The sequence below is a fragment of the Motacilla alba genome, chromosome 1, assembly GCF_015832195.1.
Source record: "Motacilla alba alba isolate MOTALB_02 chromosome 1, Motacilla_alba_V1.0_pri, whole genome shotgun sequence".
Taxonomy (NCBI): domain Eukaryota; kingdom Metazoa; phylum Chordata; class Aves; order Passeriformes; family Motacillidae; genus Motacilla; species Motacilla alba.
Window position 1 is genome coordinate 73,343,251 of NC_052016.1, and position 20,701 is coordinate 73,363,951.

Genomic DNA, 20,701 nt, shown 5'->3' on the forward strand with positions numbered 1-20,701 from the left:
CTCATACAGCTAAGGAACACAGCTAAAGAACATGGCAGAAACTCTCATATTTTTAGAAATTTCCTAGAAGCCACGTTCTCAGCACATATCTTGGTACCCCACGATATTAAGAATATAGCCCACTGCCTCCTTTCCCCAGCAGAATATATGTTATGGGAAAGGCATTGGAAAAAACAATTGAAAACATTATCAGATTCATATGCTAAAAATGCTGATAGGCCAGATCTTACAGTTGAACAGCTGGCCGGTGAAGGGGATTTACAGAAACCTAATGATCAGGCTGATACCTTACCTAAGGAAGCATTGCAGGACCTGGCTATGGCAGCAAAAACCTCCTTACTTCTTACCCCAGATGATTCCACTCCTTCCCAACATTTTTCTAATATCAAACAAGGAGTAGAAGAAAGCTTTATCAAATTTGTGGACAGAGTTAAAGATGCTCTAGAAAAACAGATAGAGAGCACAGAGGCAAGAAAAGAACTATTGTGTAAACTTGCCATGAGTAATGCTAATGAAAAATGTAAAACAATTCTGAGGGCTCTACCCCTGGACACAGAACCTACCATAGAGCAAATGCTGGAAAGCTGCACACGTCATTTGTCCAGTGAAAATACAGTGGCAGAAGCAGTTTCTAAGGGTATTGCTGAAGGAGTTTCTGGTGCATATGCAGTTATGGCTTCTAAAGACCAGACTCGCTGCCTGTACTGTGGTGATTTGACACATTTCATGAGGGACTGTCCAGACAGGCTGCCTGCCCGATACCCTGGCCACACCTACCGAAGGCCCCAGCACCAGCCACGCTACCAGCCGTATTCGGGAAACGGGTCTCGGAGCCCGGTGGAGCCCCGGGCTACGACAACAAATCAAAGGCCACCCAGACCCATCCACGCACCACCCCGGGAGATTCCAGGACACCTGAAGAGGGTCCAACACACGGAGCGACACCGATGGGAACAAGACGCCAGCTGGTAACTGCTCTGTCCATTGACTTTAAAAATAAAGATGTTTATCGTGTTCCCACAGGCAAACGTGGGCCAAAAGGCGGTCCTTCTAACATCTTAATCATAGGTGACACTGTCCATAGCCCAAAGGAGATCTTCGTTGTTCCAGAGGTGCAAACAGTGCACTCAGGACAAGAAATCTTTGTCCAGGTGTACTGCACGGACTTACCATATTTTCTTTCAAAGGGAACTCCAATTGCACAGGCTTTTCTACTCCCAAAGAATCACAGGGAGCAGCTTCCTCTCAACCCTACAGCAATGTGGGCACAAGTTGTGGGACCAAGTAAGCCTACCATTGAGTGTGGTCTCACCTGCAGAGGAGAAAAGTTCCACCTGCCAGGGATGCTGGACACCGGTGCTGACGTGACCATCATCGCTCGCTCAGAGTGGCCAGCACACTGGGATCTACAGCCAGTGCCAGGCATGATTTCAGGGATCGGTGGAGCCACAGTGCCCATGCGGAGCAAGAACAACGTCCTCGTCGAAGGGCCTGAAGGCAAGCTGGCAACCATCCGCCCATTCGTGGTAAGGGCCCCCATCACCCTTTGGGGAAGGGACATTCTATCCCAATGGGGGGCTTCCCTACGTATTCCCAGCCAGGATTTCTAACTGGGGCCACTGAGGAGCGCGCACTGCCAGATACTCCTCAACTCACCTGGAAAAGCCATGACCCGATCTGGATCGAGCAGTGGCCCCTTTCCGAAGAAAAGCTGCGCGCACTACAAGCTCTCGTGGAAGAACAGCTAACCAAAGGCCACATCGTTGAGACCACCAGCCCTTGGAACTCTCCAGTCTTTGTACTGAAAAAGCCTGGAACGGACAGGTGGAGGCTCCTCCACGACCTTCGCAAAATCAACGAAGTCGTCGAGGACATGGGCCCCTTACAGCCAGGCCTGCCCTCCCCATCGATGCTGCCTAGAGACTGGACACTTGCTATCATAGATATTAAAGACTGTTTTTTCAGCATACCTCTGCACCCTCTCGATGCCCCACGGTTTGCTTTCTCGGTGCCATCCCTTAACAGAGAGGCTCCACTTAAAAGATATCATTGGCGTTTTCTGCCTCAAGGACTGAAGTCCAGTCCTACTATATGCCAGTGGTATGTTGCTCACATCCTGTCTCCCGTTCGGAAGCTATTCCCAGAGGCAATCATCCACCACTATATGGATGACATCCTGGTCTGTGCATCAGAAAAAGCTTACCTGGACAAAGCAGTTAAAAAGACTATTGAAACCATAGAAAAGGCAGGATTCGAGATCCGTGAGGACAAAATACAGTACACCAACCCATGGACTTACCTTGGCTTCCAGATCCGGGAAAGGACCATCGTACCCCAGCAGCTCGCCATCCGAGACGACCCAAAGACCCTGAGGGACTTACACAGCCTGTGTGGATCCATCAACTGGGTGCGTCCCCTGCTAGGAATAACAACAGAGGACCTCGCTCCCCTGTTCAATCTTCTCCGTGGCCACGAGGATTTGGACTCTCCATGCACTCTCACAACAGAGGCCCGAGATGCCATCACCAAAGTCCAAGAAGCCCTGTCTTCACGCAAAGCCCATCGCTTTGAACCCAGCCTGCCCTTCCAGTTCGTCATTTTGGGAAAAGCACCTCGGTTTTATGGACTGATTTTCCAGTGGGACACTCAACTTAGAGACCCTTTGCTGATCCTGGAGTGGATCTTTACAAATAACCAACCTAAAAAGACAATTACCACCTTCCAAGAGATCATGGCACATCTAATAAAAAAGGCTAGATCTCGCCTCCGCTCTCTTGCAGGGTGTGAGTTCACATGCATATACTTGCCACTGACCGCTGGGGACCTGGAGCATTTGCTTCAGACCAATGAAAGTCTCCAGTTCGCCCTAGATAGCTATACAGGCCAAATTTCAGTTCATATCCCAAAACACAAACTTTTTAATCGGGATGTGACCTTTCATCTGACCCCAAAATTAGTCCAAAGCAGGACTCCTCTCAAAGCTCTAACCATCTTTACAGATGGCTCAGGGTCATCCCACAAGTCAGTAATGACATGGAAAGACCCAAATACCCAAAAATGGGAATCTGATATTGAAATAGTGGAGGGATCTCCACAGATTGCAGAGTTAGCAGCTGTTGTCAGAGCCTTTGAGAAATTCAAAGACATACCCTTTAATTTGGTCACAGATTCAGCTTATGTTGCTGGTATAGCTATGAGAGCAGAACATGCTCTCCTCAAAGACCTTTCCAATCCAAAGTTACACCAATTGATTTCTGCACTAACACGCCTTATTTCCAGCAGAAAGCAACCTTATCATATAATGCATGTGAGGTCACACACCGACCTCCCAGGCATCATCACAGAAGGGAACAGGAGGGCGGATGCACTAGCCATGGCAGTAGAGACTGCTAATGTTCCTAACATCTTTGCCCAGGCAAAGTTGTCACATGCATTTTTTCATCAGAATGTACCTGCCCTTATCAGAATGTTCAAGCTTTCAAAGGAGCAGGCAAAAGCTATTGTTGCCACATGCCCGAGCTGTCAAAACTACCAGATACCATCCATGGGGACGGGAGTCAATCCCCGAGGTCTGAACAGCTGCCAGCTGTGGCAGACAGATGTAACTCACTTCACACCCTTTGGAAGGTCAAAATACGTGCATGTATCGGTCGACACATTTTCAGGAGCAGTGTTTGCATCATCACATACAGGAGAAACTGCACAGCACGCCATAAAGCACTTCCTCCTTGCCTTCGCTACCCTGGGAGTACCAAAGGAGATCAAAACAGACAATGGACCTGCCTATACCTCTCGTAAGCTAAAAGAGTTCTTCAGTGAGTGGGGAATAGAACACAAGACAGGCATACCTGCAAACCCCACAGGACAATCCATCGTAGAAAGGACACATCAAACCCTCAAAAGAGTCCTCAATCAGCAGCGAGGAGAAACAAGAGCCATATCTCCAGTTGAAAGACTTTGCAAGGCTCTCTATGTCATCAACTTCCTAAACTGTACAACATCAGAGCCTGACCCACCAATACTTCGGCACTTTGCAAATACCACCCAAGCAAAGCTCACCGAGAAACCACCTGTGCTGGTGAAGGACCCAGAAACACATCAAATCACAGGACCTTTCCAACTGATTACTTGGGGGAGAGGGTATGCGTGTGTTCTACTACCATCAGGTCCAAGGTGGTACCCAGGAAAAAACATCAAACCATACCTAGGCACCGCAAACACTACTGCTACAAACACTGACAAGAATCCTCCTGAGTCAAACACAAGTCCTCCTCAGAACCAAACAAGCTCTGCCTGGAGACGAAGACGTCGCCGAATCCTCACATGCATAGGGAAAGACCGTCCCACCACGCGACAGCAGACAAAACAGAAAGCTGAATAACGTTCTGCTGCATTTAGCCAGAAGCTAGACATAGCTTGAACACAAAATTGTTCTCTGAACCTTAGAATTTTATGTTTTTACCCCTCTGTACCCTAAAAACCCTATTGCTCTCTTTTCTTGCCTCTTATCAAAAAAAACCTATACCTACCCCCCCATCCTTAGCTTATTAGAAAAAAAAAAAAAAAAAAAAAAAAAAGGGGGGGGGGGGAAAGGAACAAGGGAGAAAACCCTAACCCTCTTGTCATAAAGATAACAAATTTTGCTTATATTCCCTATCAGAAGCCCCATTCCTGTCCAAAGATGAAAAATATCTCCGTTGGTGCTGTCCTTACTGCTGCCTGGATGCTCTTCACCGTACCGTATGCCATCGGTTGGATTAGCCCACAGCCTAGCCATAATGTTTGGGTAACCTTAGCAAAAACATTAAAACAGGATAACATGTGTCTATCCATGGGAAGTGTTGATAACCCACTTTCCACATGTCTAGTAGGAATTCCCTTCGCAGCCGATGATTGGCCCGTCTATAACACAGAGCTCCTCCGCACCACAGGTAAGAGACCCAACTTGGTAGATACTTGGGATGAGTGGACAAAAATGTTGCCCAATGCTCTAGAGGAACCCCAAGAATTGGACCTGCTGGGGTCCTCCAAGGCAACATACTGCGTCAAATTCTACTTCAGGCGCCCAAAAAATAATTGGCCAGAAATTGACCAGACCAAAAACACATATCGAAAAGACATATCACCCATTAACAAAGCCTATAACCCTCCTGATTGGTGTAATTACACTGCTCGTGTGATCTCTGTGTCCTCTCTCAATCCCAAAGTATTACCCAGGGGAACGTTTCTCATCTGTGGTGACAGAGTGTGGGCCGGGATTCCCTCTCGACTCCAGGGAGGTCCCTGTACCCTTGGGAGACTTTCTACCCTGACTCCAAATATCACCTTGTTACACAATTGGAAAAAAGAAAGTGAATTAAAACGCCGCAAAAGGTCCTACACAGAATTTGATGAAAATTGTGATCCCAGATTATATGATTGGAACAAACCAAAAAAGATTGCTGTCTCCCTATTCCTACCATGGGTAGCTGCAGCCAAGGCCCTAGGTGAAATAAATCACCTCGGGTGTTGGCTCAGTAAGCAGGCTAATGCTACATCTGCAGCCCTGAGTGATCTCTTAAAGGAAGAAGAAACCATAAGACATGCATCGCTCCAAAACCGAGCAGCAATTGACTTCCTGCTGCTGGCCCACGGACACGGCTGCGAGGACTTCGAAGGGATGTGCTGCTTCAACCTCTCTTCACGCTCGGAATCCATCCATGCGAACATCCAGAAACTGAGGGACCTTGTGAAGGACTTGAAAGTAGAAAACAACCCGGACTGGGTTAATCATGTGTTCAGTCAATGGGGATTAACAGGATGGGTTGCATCTTTGGTTAAGGGAATGTTGTGGATTTTGCTTGTGATTGTCATTGTATTAGCCATGTTCTCATGTCTTGTTCATTGTTTCAAAAGAGCTATAGGGAGTGCCTTTTTTCTAAATACAGAAAGTGGAGTTGTAGCAGGCACAGGCCCTGCAAACCTGCCTTGGCGTTCAGAGACAGAATGCTGAGTCAGGATGACTGGACAAAAGGAGCCCCTCTCTCCCGCTCTCGGACCCTTGCTTATCTCTCTGTAAAGCTATAGGTCACTTTCCTTTAACCCTTACCATTGGACAATTCTCAATCCTCCCTAACCCTATATAAACCCCTGTTTCTGCCCGGCTCGTCGGAGCCGCTGTCCCTGAGACCCTTCGAGACACCCCGCGAAAGAACTACGAAGAAGACCAATAAAGACATCGTCTTGGAACCTCACACAGCGCTCTCCTCTCTTTCCTGGTCTTCCGAGTGCCTGCTGCGTGCCCCAGCCAAGCCTAGCAAGCCCAAAGAGCTGAAATCACTCATGAGCTGATAATCACTGAGCTGAAATCACTAAAGGCTTGCTAAGGCATAGGCTAGGGGCACCGCCAGAGCTTGGGCTGATTAGCCCCCCTCAGAGCTATGCTATCCGGCTTTGATGCAGCTCCTGGGTACACCCCGTATCCCAGCCAGCGGCATTAGAAGGGTGCTTGGAGTAATGGAGCCCTTCTTTTCTGGAGAGGGTTGGACACCTGCCTGTTCTTAGGGAGTCATGAATGAATTATTATATTGCTTTCTCACGTACACAGTTTTTACTTTCTCTATTAAACTGTCTTTGTCTCAACTCATGTGTTTCCTCACTTTTATTCTTCCAATTATCTCCCTCATCCTACCAGGAAAGGGTGGGTGTGAATAAGTGGCCGTGTGGGGTTTACTTGCCAGCTGGTAAACCAAGACAAGCTAGAAGCAGCTGGCTTTAAAACAGTAGTTCATGCCTGATTCTACCAGTTGCCCACTGCACCATATTTATTACCTATATAATGATATTTACATCTAGTGCAGAGACCTTTCACACATTTTTAATTGCGTCAAACTTTCAGACTTTCCTAAAATGTAAAACATGTTGATTAACCATCATACACATTATTCACCATGATACATGTTAGCAGTATACAAATTACAAAATTTTGCCATCTGCATAAATTTAGCAACCACTCTTAAAACACCTGAGTTTCAGAGTAACTGATTAAATAGATATTCGACATACAATGAGGGCATAGGAGAGCAACATAAAGCACTCCCCATTAGAAAATTTACCCTGCTTATATATTGTCACTTGGCAGTATGAAAACAGTATCTCTCCAGTGGAAAAAAAATGCTATATCTGCTATATTAATATACATTAATAGCAGATGCTGCTCATTGTTATGGATGTTCTTGCTACCAGGCACTCAGATACACATTTTACACAAATTCACTCTCAAAAAGGCAACCTCATACTACTAGCTGCAGTTCAATTAGCATTAAAACACTGCTCTCAAGGTACCTTAAAGGCAGATCTTTTAAGGTATGCTTGGCAATAACACATAAAATAAGGAATTTCTAAAAATTTCAAAGGAGTGAAATTACAAGCCAGATTTTTAAAGGTAGTAATAATTATTGCATTCTATTGTTTAAAAAGAAAGAAGAAAACGCCAAAAAGAAGAAAATCAAAGAAATGGGTTTTACAAAATATCAAAAAAGATTTGCAAAAATGAACAAAAATTGGAGAGATTTTCTGAGCTGATGACTATATGTAAACAAGAGGTTAATTGTAAATAACAGTGCTGTAATATCTGTTTAATTGCCAGAGAAGGAAGAAAATCTTAAGAGACAAAGTATTTTGCACAGAACACAACACAGCAGTTGAATAATTATGATTAGTGCCATTAAAGGGTTTTTGAACAGGGAGCACTACGGGAAAGTAAAGCAGAGTAGTCGCAAACTGTTCAAGTCCTCTATCAAACATTTAAGTATAACTTTGAAAAGGAGTAAACAAAAGTCAGAGTAAAATTGTACAAGATGCAACAGTAGTAGAAAAAGAAAATTAAGAAACTTAGAAAATTTGAGTAGAGATGCTGAAGGTGATGGGCTCTTACAAGGACAAAAAGTAGATTCTTTTCCTCTCTTTTTAAATATTCCTGCTAATGAAAAACAAGAATATAATAAGAACTGGAATTTTATGGTTATTATAAGAGAACACTTATTTCAAAAGAGAAAGCTATAGTCAGAAAGTGTTTTGATATGACATACATAGCACTGACCCCATCTTCTTTCAAACTTCATAACTATCATCAGATAAAAACAGTTCTCTGAATGTTGCTAACTCAGCATGGTGCTACTGACCGCTGTATTTATTACAGCATGTTTTAAAAACGTTGCAAGAGGAATGCAGGATTTCTGAAGTGCTCCAAGGTGGATTAACTCTCCTCATCTTGACACCATGATAAACTTGCGGTGCATTTAGTGCAGAATGCTGACAGTAAATTATTCTTCTCTAACTGTATCCTTCAAAGTGCTAGGTGTCAATTCTAAGCAAGCTACAAAGGTTCCCTCTATGTTAAAAACAAAAGGACAGGCCCCTTCAGAAAGTAAATTACTCTCCTGCAAGATGAGTATCCAAAATTACAGTTACAGACAAAATTCAACTCTTTCTAGAGATGGTTCCCTCGGGAATGCAGATGGAGACAAAGACAACCAAGGGTTAGGCAAGATATATACATTTTATAGAACAAACTTCAGTAAGATAATTTTTATGGTGCCTGTATCTCGAAAACCTCTCATTGTTATGTTTGACCAATAAGAGTATAAAAGCAGGGTTCCTCATGCTCAAAGATCTGGAATTTCACTTATTTCCAAGCATTTTTTTAAAAGCTGCAAGACAGAAGACATTATTTTTTACCAGAACCTTTGTTTAGGGGAATCTAACAGAAAAGCATCATCACAAATATTGTTTATTCCATCTGCTTAGCATACAAAACTATTTGTTACCAAAAAACCCAAACAAACAAGCAAAGGAAAAAACCCAAACTTGCTAAAAAAATATGTTTTCAGATGAAGAAACTTAGAATCAGAAAAAAAATAAGAAGAAGAAATATAGAACAAAATGTCATAGAGTCGTAGAATATCCATAGTTGGAAGGGACCAAAAATGATCGAGTCCAACTCCTAACTTGATCAAAATCACTAGGAAAGCATAAATCTGAAAAATTAGAGTTTGTTATTTCCTTTTAACTGACATTCTGTAATCCAAAATAGGTTCCCTGTGTTTCACCACTCATATTTTCCCTGATGACCACTATATTTCAACTAGTTGCCTATCAAACTTAGACCCAAGTCCCAATCTTGTGAAGTCCCAAGATAAATTCAGGAAAATAAAGGCTTCATATATGAAGCTTAACACACACACATTAACAGTTTTGATCCATGTATTAAGCTTGGAACTTCTCAACTGCCTGTAATTTTTCTTTCGTTCACCGTCTTTTCCAAATTTCTGAACAGAAAAATGGAAATAGGCAGCGATGGCACAGCTAAAAGGAATTTCTGCTTCAATTACACCTGAAGCTGACAGTTTAGACTGATCTATTTCTTCGGAGATTTGGACAACATCTTCAGACACCCATCTTTTTCTAGTCAGCTGGTGACTCTTTTATAAAGCTTCTAATCTTGAGAGATGGCTCTGTATTATTAGTCCAGCTGGATTCTGTGCAAACATTTGTATTAAATGCAACTGCTGTGTGGAAATCTGTTTTCCACCAACTGAGAAACATCTGTAGATTATGTCCTAGTAAATACAGAGGGGCTTTGTTAATTTCTTTGTTTCATCTTATTTATACTATCCCTCTTTTTATTAGTCTCCCTGCTGTCTAACAAACTTCAATTGGTATAACACACTGCTGTGAAAAATCTAGACTGCATACACAGTAACTTCAGTTTTCACTTGCTTAAGGTCATATTCTCCCTGCACGTTGCACATATAATTCTCACAAATGTTAATGGGCTTCAAGATTGTGTACTGAGGGCAAACTGGAGCTCCTATATTAGTTGCTGGTTAGATTCCATTATGCTTCATAAAGCACTAACTGGTAAAAATGTAATTGTTAGAACAAGGTCCATAACACAAAAATAATTTAAGAGAACAAAAACTTTTTAATTCTTTCCTAAAATAAAATTGTGTATGTATGGTTATGGGATAAGAATTCTAGGGTACTTATATTTAAATGCATGTACAAGCAATTAGTTGATCCTGCATGGATTCACTTCTGTAATACATTTTGTGGACTGATGAAGCAAAGCTGTTATCAAAGTGAAAAGGAGCACAGGCTTTTATAAGGTCAGCAATTTTTCAATGAACTGGCAAAGCAAGGATTACAGCTTCAGACATGTAGGTACCTATTTAAATATCTAGAACTTTTGAACATTTGTTGGTGTTTCTGGGGATAAAATAAATCATTTAGGAAAAGAAAAAGGAAAATGGACGCTTTATTACATGTATTTACTTTCCCTTTGAAGTTCGTGTCAGATTTGCTCATTTAAAAGAAAATAATTCCACTACAGTCATTACAGTAATTCAGGTTCAAACAGCCGATGAAACCAAGCTATATTCTGTCTGCTTTGAAGATCTTCAGTTGGTTTTCTCACACACATTTTGAATAAATCTCCTAAAACACAATACTATGAAAAAATTGACAGACTGGAAGGGAGTAAACCACAGTATCAGGGTACTAGAAATTAGAAAATAAAATCTTTCTCAATAAGGTCATGCAATCTCTCCCTCACTAAAGCAGAATTTTTTCCTATAAAGCTTTTTTCAGATTCAGTTTAAAATGAACAAGTGGCATTTCCATCACTTCCCCTGGGAGGCAATTTTGTACTTAATGTATTCTCAGTGTATATAAGGTAGGGAGGGACACCCACATCTCCCACTTTGTTGAAAAGTGCTCTAATCATTTGGGAGAGAGGGCAGGTGGGAGGGAAGGAAATGTATTCCACCCCTCTTGTTGAAGCTGTGCCACTATGCAGAAAAGATTTCAGGATATCATGGGAGGGAGGAGGGAGAGGGAGGGGGGAAAGAAGAGAAAGAGCTGTCTGCTAGTTAGCACATTCAGTTTGGTACAGGGAATCCTAGGTTATTGCTGCGAGTTTTACTCTAGAGACTTTATTTTATCCACTGGTCAAGATAAAATAGGAAACATTTCTAGCTAATTTGTCTACAGATCTTATTTTTATAAGCTCATATATAGAAATGCAAGATTGAAGAGGCATGACCATCTGTTTTTCTCAGATGGTATTTTGCATCGTGTGGATAGATCTGGAAAAAAAACCCCACAACTTCTCTGGACAATCTGTTGGTATTACATACAGTGCCTCATGCAAATTCCAGATTAGATATTAATTTCACCTGTGCTACTTAGCAATACATATTTAATGGCAAAATCATATTATATTAGTAGGAAAATTAAATCATATTTATTTATTTTAATTTATCTACAAATGTATTTTCTTGGCTTTGGCATATCAGTATCCCCCTTCCTGTACTACTGGAATTAAAATTCCAACAAGATTTAAGCAGACAGAGTTTAAAGTTTTGCTGTGTTTGAGCTTCATGCCACATCAGTGTTAGCATTCCTTGAACAGTAGTTCAGATTTGCTAAAGCTGTATTCCTTGTGACAGGCTCTTTTCTTGTCACATGCAAATACAGCCATTGTTGCAATATCTTCTGTTATGAGGCAGAGATAGGACAGAATTCACTTCATTAAGTGTAATAAATCCCCATGGATACTTGAAGGATTAGGGCTCTCTCTAAAAAGTGAACCTGTGTTCCAATCTGTAAATGTTGAGTAGTGATCTAATGCAATTTGTAACTCTACCATAAAACTAAACTAGCTTGCTGGGATTTTTTTCTGTTCCTATTCTGATATTTTTATCAAGGTGTTTTTACTGAATGTCTCATGATTGGAGGATTTCTGGATTTTGTCAATGAAAGCACCTCTGTGCCTAGTGGAATACTTATCCAGTGGATAAGTGGCAGGAGAAAGTAATTTTGGGGGGAGGGGGAACTCTATGAAAGTCAAAAGATGAAAGTGTTATGACACTTAAGCAAGCTCAGATAAAATACTTGAGAAAACTCAATTTTAGCTCCTGTGATATGTAGACTAAAGTTGACTATGACTCTCATTCAGTCATAATGATAAGTCTTTGGCTCCAAACTCTATCTCTACACTTTATTCTTCTCCATCTGTTCAATCAAGTGCCACTCTTAGCAACTTCCTTCATATCTTTCCCTCACACAAACTTCCCTCACACAATTCCAGAATGGATGAATACATTCCAGCTACAATGAGCACCCTCTAGCTGTTTTCTGTACCATCCTCTTTGTTTTGTGCTGAGCCATCTGTCGTCCTTAGAATGCAAGTCCTTTGGAGCAAAGTATTCACTAGTCCTTGAACAATGATTTCTGAGCAAAATTTATAGTTAAACCACCAACATTGTTACACTTAGGGTTTGAAGAAGTCAGAAGATATCTTATTTAGTAAGTTCAATTAAATCCAATTATTAAATCCAATACCTATGGAAGTGAAGACGTGCATGATTATTTATGCTATTATATGCAGTTTGAATGAATCTTCCATATCTCTCTTCAATTTCTACAGTACAAAGTACTTCACCTCACAATATATCTTTAGACAAAGGCTGTTATTGATTCTGGAAGTCACATTCCTGCAAGTGGCAGAAAGATGCCGTGCACCAATTTCTTTCCTTCCATTCCAAGCACCCATTGTGGTTGAAAAACAGATGAGACTCGGGATATTTACTGCCTACTGTGCATAAACTCAAAGTAGGCTGCACAATTCTTACTTGTCTCCTTGATAGTGAAGTAAGGCTTCCAAGAGTGAACTCATTTGTCTGAGTGCTCATTTCACTTTCTACAGGCACATATCAAGATTAACTAGGAAATCACTGTATCTTTATGTGCTTTTACAAAGAATGCATACAGACTAAAAATGACAACAAAATTCCAAATTGATATTCTCAGTGCAATGCCTGTCAATACAAAAGCAACTCAATTTTTATACGCTCAAAAGAAAAACAGAATAGCAAATTTGAATAGTAAAGAAGGCAGCCTAATCTAACACAGCACCAATCTCAAAAAGCATACTTTGATCTTGATCAAAGGTAGAGAAACTGGATGGGTACCTATCTTTGCATCACCCATAGCATTTCTCCTGTAGTAGCAGATAGCCACTGCTGACTTCTCAACAGTGAGTAGCTGTTACTCACAATGAAGTCAATGAAATTTTTCATGTGAGTAACCCCACCAATGACAGCAAGAGATTAATAATCTGACATTTAGTGAATAATTTCTGACTTCTTATCTCCTAAAAAAAGGTAATTGAGACAAAATGTAGTGATTTTTAAAGAAACTGACACCTCAGAAAAAAAAAAATTAAATTAGGAAAAAACACCCAAAACACAAAAACAACAACCCTAAAAAAACCCCGATAAACCTCCAAACTCTCAAAAAAAAAAAAAAAATCCAACCCCCCCCCCCCAAAAAAAACCACCCTAAACAAAGACCCAAAAAAAAGCACGTAAAAAAACCCACCCTAAACTAATAAAAAAATGAAAACACTGAAAGGTAGAAGGAAGTCCCTGGATGTAGGTGAGAGATCTTACTATGATAAGCTATGATAATTTTCTATTTTTCAGTTCCTGTGTGAAAAAGATACAAAAGAGAAAATTTGGCACAGATTTTAAATTACTGTAACAATAGGGATCCAAAAGGACTTAATTAAAACTGTCAGATATGAAATGCATGAACTCTATAGTGCGTGCAAAACATACATATTGTTCATGATTTTCTCCACTTCTGATTTTCAAAAGGACATCCACAGAAAAATCTGTTCAAGGGACAAGACTCATGGATCTCTAGGTATGTGCTCTCTTACTTTCACAAGTGGCAAGTCCCCTTAGCACAGGAGACCCAAACAAATATTTCTGAAACAAATTCATACGATATAAATTTATGTTTCCAACATATTTGTGACAAAAAAATCAAAAGCGTGACAGCAATTTTCAAGTCCGATTGTCCATGGCTATCCCCCAGCAGTAGTATTTGAGAGGCTCTCCATGCTGGTAACTCAACCTTCCCTTGCTTTGGCCACAAGCTGCACAGAGCTATATAAAGTCAGTGCACAACCACACCCCTGTGCTTAACACTGCCTTGAAGTGCTGGGCTCCTGGTTCACGCCATTTCATTGCAGGTATCTTAAGAGCCTAATTCAGTTTCCTGCTCTTAGATTTCTATTCCCTCATTGTCAACTGAAACTCAGAACTCCTAATGTTGTCTGCCAGTGCTATGAGAGAAGAGACACTGCTACTACAGTCTTTAAGCTGTATTAATTTATTTAATGCAGCTGTACCAATGGGATTGAATTTCATTTTATAAGTTCAAATCTTTGAGTTGCAAAAGTTATGAAAGCAATAGGTATTTAAAGAATGTTCCTCCTTGAAGTGATTTTTCTTTTCTTTTTTTTTTTTTTGGTATAATTTTTATATGAGTCTTGGAATTGCACAGCAGCAGTTCAGGAAGCAAAACAGGAAAAAAGACAGGTGTTCAAAATATTTAAAAAGACCACATATCAACTATGAGTACAATTATTGAGGGTTTCCATGTAAATGATATATGAAGCCATATTTGCATGAAAACTTGGGGTTGGAATATATGATGAGTTGAGATTTAATATGCTGACCTATTCTCATGTCTTATTCAACCAGACTATAAAAAAAACAGTGTAAAGGAGCCCTCGTCTTGCAAGAGTGTAAAGGACAATGACAGTTCAAGATGACAATGGTTTTAGATGTTTGCCTTAATGCCTCTGCATTTACTCACAAAGATTTTGTCACAAAGCCTTGAATGCCTTCAGTGTGAAGACAGTGAAATGGGATCTGGTTACACTGAATTAGGAACTGCAGGTTACTCCTTCGACACTTGAAAAAACACTTGAGCTCCTTAATATCTTAGTAAATATATCTTAGTAAATGTATCTATACTGCTCACGGGTCCATGCATTATTTGCAAATACACTATAGCTTTTGTCTTCTTCCTAAGCCCACTAAAGTTTGCTTTGTAGACTATAACACAGAGTTTAGTTTTTCAGTTTCAGTGAAAAGCATTGTTCAATGTATATATACATATGGTACATCATAGGGGAAACCACTCAGCCAAAATTATTCTTCTGAAGGAATTTGTTCTTCTAATGTTTTCTTTTTTGTTTCAGTGCCTCAATTAGGGAAAGGGTTTAGAGATCATGTCAAAATCAGTCTTTCTATACTCTAAAACAATAGATCTTCTGCACAATATCCTATTATGAAGATCCTGCGACAACAATCAACAATTTGAACCTTCATCTACCAGATGGTTTTGTGTGTCATATGTGTCAGATCTTTAAACAAACATTGAAAAATGACACATTTTCAAGTGCCTCTGCTCCATTTATAGCCTATCTGGTAAAAGAGTGTTTAGCAGAGCAATGGCTTGTACACTATGGAATGAGGAGTTTAATGGCTCATACATACTTCATTTGAAAAATATCACTAACCATTCACAAGTCTTTTCTTGCATAAACTACATGAAAATCCCTATGTAAATGGTGCATAGCTTCTTTATGATTCATGTTATGGGTTGGTTGGTGTTGTGTGGTTTTGGTTTTTTTGTTTGGGATTTTTTGCTGTTAAATCACTTGTAAAAGCTTGGCTTTACCTGCAGAGTTTAAAGTAAATTTCCACTGGCGATAAAATAAATGTTTCAGTCCCTTTAAACATTTTCAGTTACATAAATAAGCTGTAGGAGATGCTTTGTTTCCTCCCATTATTAGAGTTGAAAACAGTCATATAGACGTAGTCAATAATCCCCGTTTAATAGATTGGCAGTCTAATTCATTCAGCCAAATCCAGAAGCCAAAACCAGAGCTGTATTATAAAACCTTTGCTGTTTCTACAGGGCATTTAACTATGTAAAAAAACCAGAGACTCAGAATGCTGATTTTCAAGTGTTTCCTTCGTAGACAACCACAAGTTTAATGGTGTTAAGCCATGGCCAACAGGAGCACAGAACAGTGACTTGGACAGGCCTGTGATGAGTGAAACATGCAGTTTTCAATTTTTATTTAACAGCACTTAGATAGCTGTTATCTGGCTATCCATTTGGGCATACTGTTCTTGTTTGGATTCAAACTAGGAATAAGTAACTGATGTGTGGAATGCCTGAATTTTTCTTTGTTCAAGGACCACAATGTATGTGGTTTGGCCTGCACAGTCAGAATGCATTCTTTTTAAATACATGATAGTGTAATATTAAAGGATTCCATAAGCTTCTTAACCAGATCCAATACTTTTATAATCCCCTAATGTAGATTAGGACTTTCTAGAAAGAGATTTACCCTACTGTTTCCAAGTGAAAGTGAAGCACCTGAAAAATAGACCTCTTGAATGAAAGAAGCCTTGAGAGTGAGTGTGTGTGTGTGTGTGCGCATGTTTTAATTTCATTACCTTGATTGTTACTTTTTTCAGTTTTACTGAATAAGTAACTTGGACAATAAATATTGTAACACAAACACCAGACATTAATAATTGCAAGAAGAATTAGCAAAGAATTGTCTTTCCTGTTGGGCCGGAAGTTCTTTTATCCCTTTTCACTACAGGTGCCTGACGCATTTCCAGTAATGAACTAATTTCAGTGCCATTTGAGCTAGGCTAAATTCTTCAGTCCAATGGTCCAACCTCTAGCAAAATACTGGAAGGTGACCTTTGAAATTTTATCATTTTATTGGGAAAGGGAACAATTTAAATGCTTTAATCCATCTTTAAAAACATCAACATTCTAAGTGAATTTAAGGTTAGATTTTGCAGGATTTTTTCCCATTCACATATGTCAGAACTGAAAATATTTTTAGATGAAAATTTGGATTTACTTTCCCTATGAAAGACTGGGATTTTGAGCTCCAGGTATATGATTACAAAATTATTTTGTTGTAAGATGGAACCTGAGCTTTTGCACAGAAGAGCTTATTTTTTTTCTTACAAGTTATAATTAGCAAGGGTGTGGTCACAGAAAAGTGTTAAATTTTTTGCCCAATCATGTCTACGTTCGTGTAAAGTGAAATGTTACCTGATATTGTCCCACAAAGCTTATGAACAGAAGGTTTGATTGAAGATTTAATAAAATTAACACTACTTTCTTATTTTCCTCTTTTCTTCTTAATCTTCTCTTCAAGATGAAACTCATCAGCACTTGACAAAAACTGCAAATAACAGCCAGATGCAGGAGCTGGTTTTATCTTTTTATGCGAGTATGTGGTGCTAATTAGTGCAAATTGATTAAACTTTAATTGCCTGATCCATGGCTAATTAATATTTATAAGATGAATGAGCAAGAAAACCAGACATTTATTAAAACACTTTAATGATTTTTCATATGTTTTGACAAAGCAAAGCAAATAGATGTTATGAGTTTAGATGTGCCAGACATAAGTACAGTATTTCTTACATTTTCTATCAGCATCAGAAAACTAATCATTTTCCCCCACAAACTATGAAAGTATTTTTTGTCTTCCACACAAATATTATGGTGCAATGTTCTAGTTTCTACTTCATAATGAAATTTGTTGAACAACAGAATGACATAGAATTATCATGCCTCATGCCACCAAAGACACAACTACATCAGAAAGAAATTTGTGCTCAAGTCTGGTTTTTTTTAATGCACTGGATTGAATCACTCCGTTTCTTCTAGCTATGTCTACCTCAGTTGAAAAAATGTTATTTCAACCCCAGTCAAACAATACAGTTTTCTAGCTATCAACAGATTACTTCTTTCACTTCTGTAAAAGATTGTCTCTCATTGACATACAAAATGAGACAATAATTCTTTCCTAACAATAACCCCAGTACTTTGAATGCACTGTGTGAAAATGAAGCAAACAACTTGGCTTACCATCATAATATCTAAAAGTATTTAAAATCCTTTATGCTGCTTACTTTCTCTCAGTCCATGGGAAGATCAGTTGCTGCTTTCCTTCATTCTGATCCACCAAACTGGATAACCTGATAAACAATAGTTTTTAGTAGTTTCCTTTTGGAGGTAGCCCATATCTAATCAGGTTTTCATTTCAGGAAAAGTATCTTCACCTTCCTTTAACCTTCCTACATTTCTTGCCTTTGGACCAGTTAGTCTAAAAAAGAAGCAATTGGGATGTCCAGAGATGGGGTTTTGTATACACTAATTAAAAAAATAGGAAAAATAAAATATATGTATTTTGCAAAATCAAAAATTATCTAGATTGGTTTCAGAAATGGTTAATTGTTAGAAGGTAGAAATGAAGCCAATTCAGACTTAGATTCCCTGTTCTTTGGTATAAATGACATTTGTGCACATAAACATCACCAAAAACTTGTGACACCTCTGGCAATCCAGCCAGAATAATCTCTATCATGCATTATTTGGTAGCATAGATGTCACCTTTTCTTTACATCTCCAAAGAGTAAACTCAGGCTTGATAGGTACAAAACCCCAATGGAACCCTTGGGCTACATTTTATATAGCAAATAAAATGATATTGCCCCTCTTTGCATAAAGATGAGCTAAATTCACTGACATTGCTAGCTAAGAGAGGGTGATCACTAACTACAGGACCATTTTGACAGACTGGCTCACATACACGCTGCTGAAAACTTTCCATCTTAACATGTCTACGGGATACATCCAAAATAGTGACAAGGAGGATATTAAGGTGGTGATCAGATAGTAACTGCTTTCTCCCTAGTCCTCTTTCAGCCGATTAGAGTCAATCAAAGACCTTGGAAACTTCAAGACCAAATGATCTCTGAAATTCCTATGCACTGCAAGGTTATAATTGTTAAACTTGTTGATGAAGCTCCCTTTATTTTCATTTTCTCTTTGTTTTGTTTTGGTTTTTTTTGGGGGGGGGGGGAGTTGAAAGGTAACGTAATGAATCGATTAATTTTGTTTAATAAGTGATTGCCAAACAAATTCATTTTGAGAAATTATTGTAAGTGAAAAACACTGAAAGCTTTCCCATATTTAGTGCAGTCAATTAGTAATTCATTTCAGATAATACACTTTTGAAGCCCTTCTGCCCACATACTCACACACCCCACACACACAGTTTTTTGATCCACTAAAAACATTTTGTGGTGAAAATTTTAGTAAAACACTCTTACTGTGATCCAATTAAGGCAATGCAAAAGAACCCCACCACAAAAATATAAAAAAAAAAGATAAATCCTTTCAGAAAATAAAAATCACCTCGACTACTAAATGATTTGCCATAGCAAATTATTAAAAGATTAGATTAACTTTCACATTCAGAAACAATTTATAAATAAATACATCTGAGCATTAGAGAAAACATTTTAAATGGATGAATAAATGTGTTAGCCTATAGAGCAGCAACTATAAAAACTTGAAGGGCAAAAAATAATAAGTCGTTCATTGTGTACATGAAGAATTCAGAAATTTTCTGCTAAACTCAATTACAGATATCATTGTGTACTATAATTTCTTAGTAAGAATTTGAATTATGCAATAGATAGTGCTTTCTGGAGCACATGGAAAAAAACTGTACATGAGTTATGGGGCTGTGTGTGAGGAAAGAATCACAGGGTCAGGGAACAGTTGAAGTTGAAGGAGCACTGAAGGTTATCTGGTTCAAGCTCCCTGCTTTAATAGGGCCACTTAGACCCTGTTGCTCTGGGCCATGTCCAGACAACTTTTGAATGTCACTCTCACAATAAAAAAGTGTTTCCTTAATCTTAAGTAATGTAATAAACACAATAACATCATTTGCCTGCTAACACCACAACGACTGCTATGAACACATGCTTTCTTTCACTGGCCCTAAAGCTCAATATGTGTAGCAAAAATATAAAAATACATTTGAAATGGAACTCTTGGGAAATTTCATGTATCACATAACAATTACATGAAAGACTGCTGCCATTTGAATCAATGAAGATGCAGGAAAAAATAGGGCAGACTAAATCCAAGTAGAAACTTCCCATTCAGAAAATTTGCTACTAAAATCTTGATTAGGGCGAGGATTATGGTGTGTTCAACACTAGTGTATAATTCCAGCCAGATTTGTCCACCATGTCTCCTGATTATGCATTGTTAGATCTGTGGACTCAACTGAAAGCTAGGGGTCTCAGGTAAGAAGTTAGGCCCCTGAGCTTTAAGAAAGCAAACTTCCAGCTCCTCAAGGAGAACAGTCAACAGGATCCCCTTTGTGGTGTTCCTCAGGGGTCTGTACTGGGACATGTGTTATTTGACATCTTCGCTAACAGCCCAGACGGAGGGATTGAGGGCAGCGTCAGCAAATTTGCAGATGGCGCCAAACTGAGTGGTGCAGTTGACACAGCTGAAGGATGGGCTGGAATTCAGAGGGACCTGGACAAATTCAAGTGTGGCTTTGGGCATCTCATGAGACCAGGTGCAAGGTGCTGCACCTGGGTCAGGGCAACTCCTGGTATCAGCCCAGGCTGGGGAAAGAGCAGATGGAGAGCGGCCCTGCAGAGAAGGACTTGGGGGTGCTGGTGGGTGAGAGGCTGCACATGGCCCAGCAATGTGCTCTCACAGCCCAGAGAGCCAAATGTGTTCTGGGCTGCATCCAAAGCAGCATGGGCAGCAGGGACAGGGAGAGGATTCTGCCCCTCTGCTCTGCCCACCTGCAGTGCTGCATCAGCTCTGGGGTCCCAGCACAACAGGGACATGGACCTGCTGAAACAAATCCAGAGGAGGCTCCCAAAATTATTAGAGGAATATGAGAATATGAGGAAAGGCTAAGAGAATTTGGATTGTTTAGAAG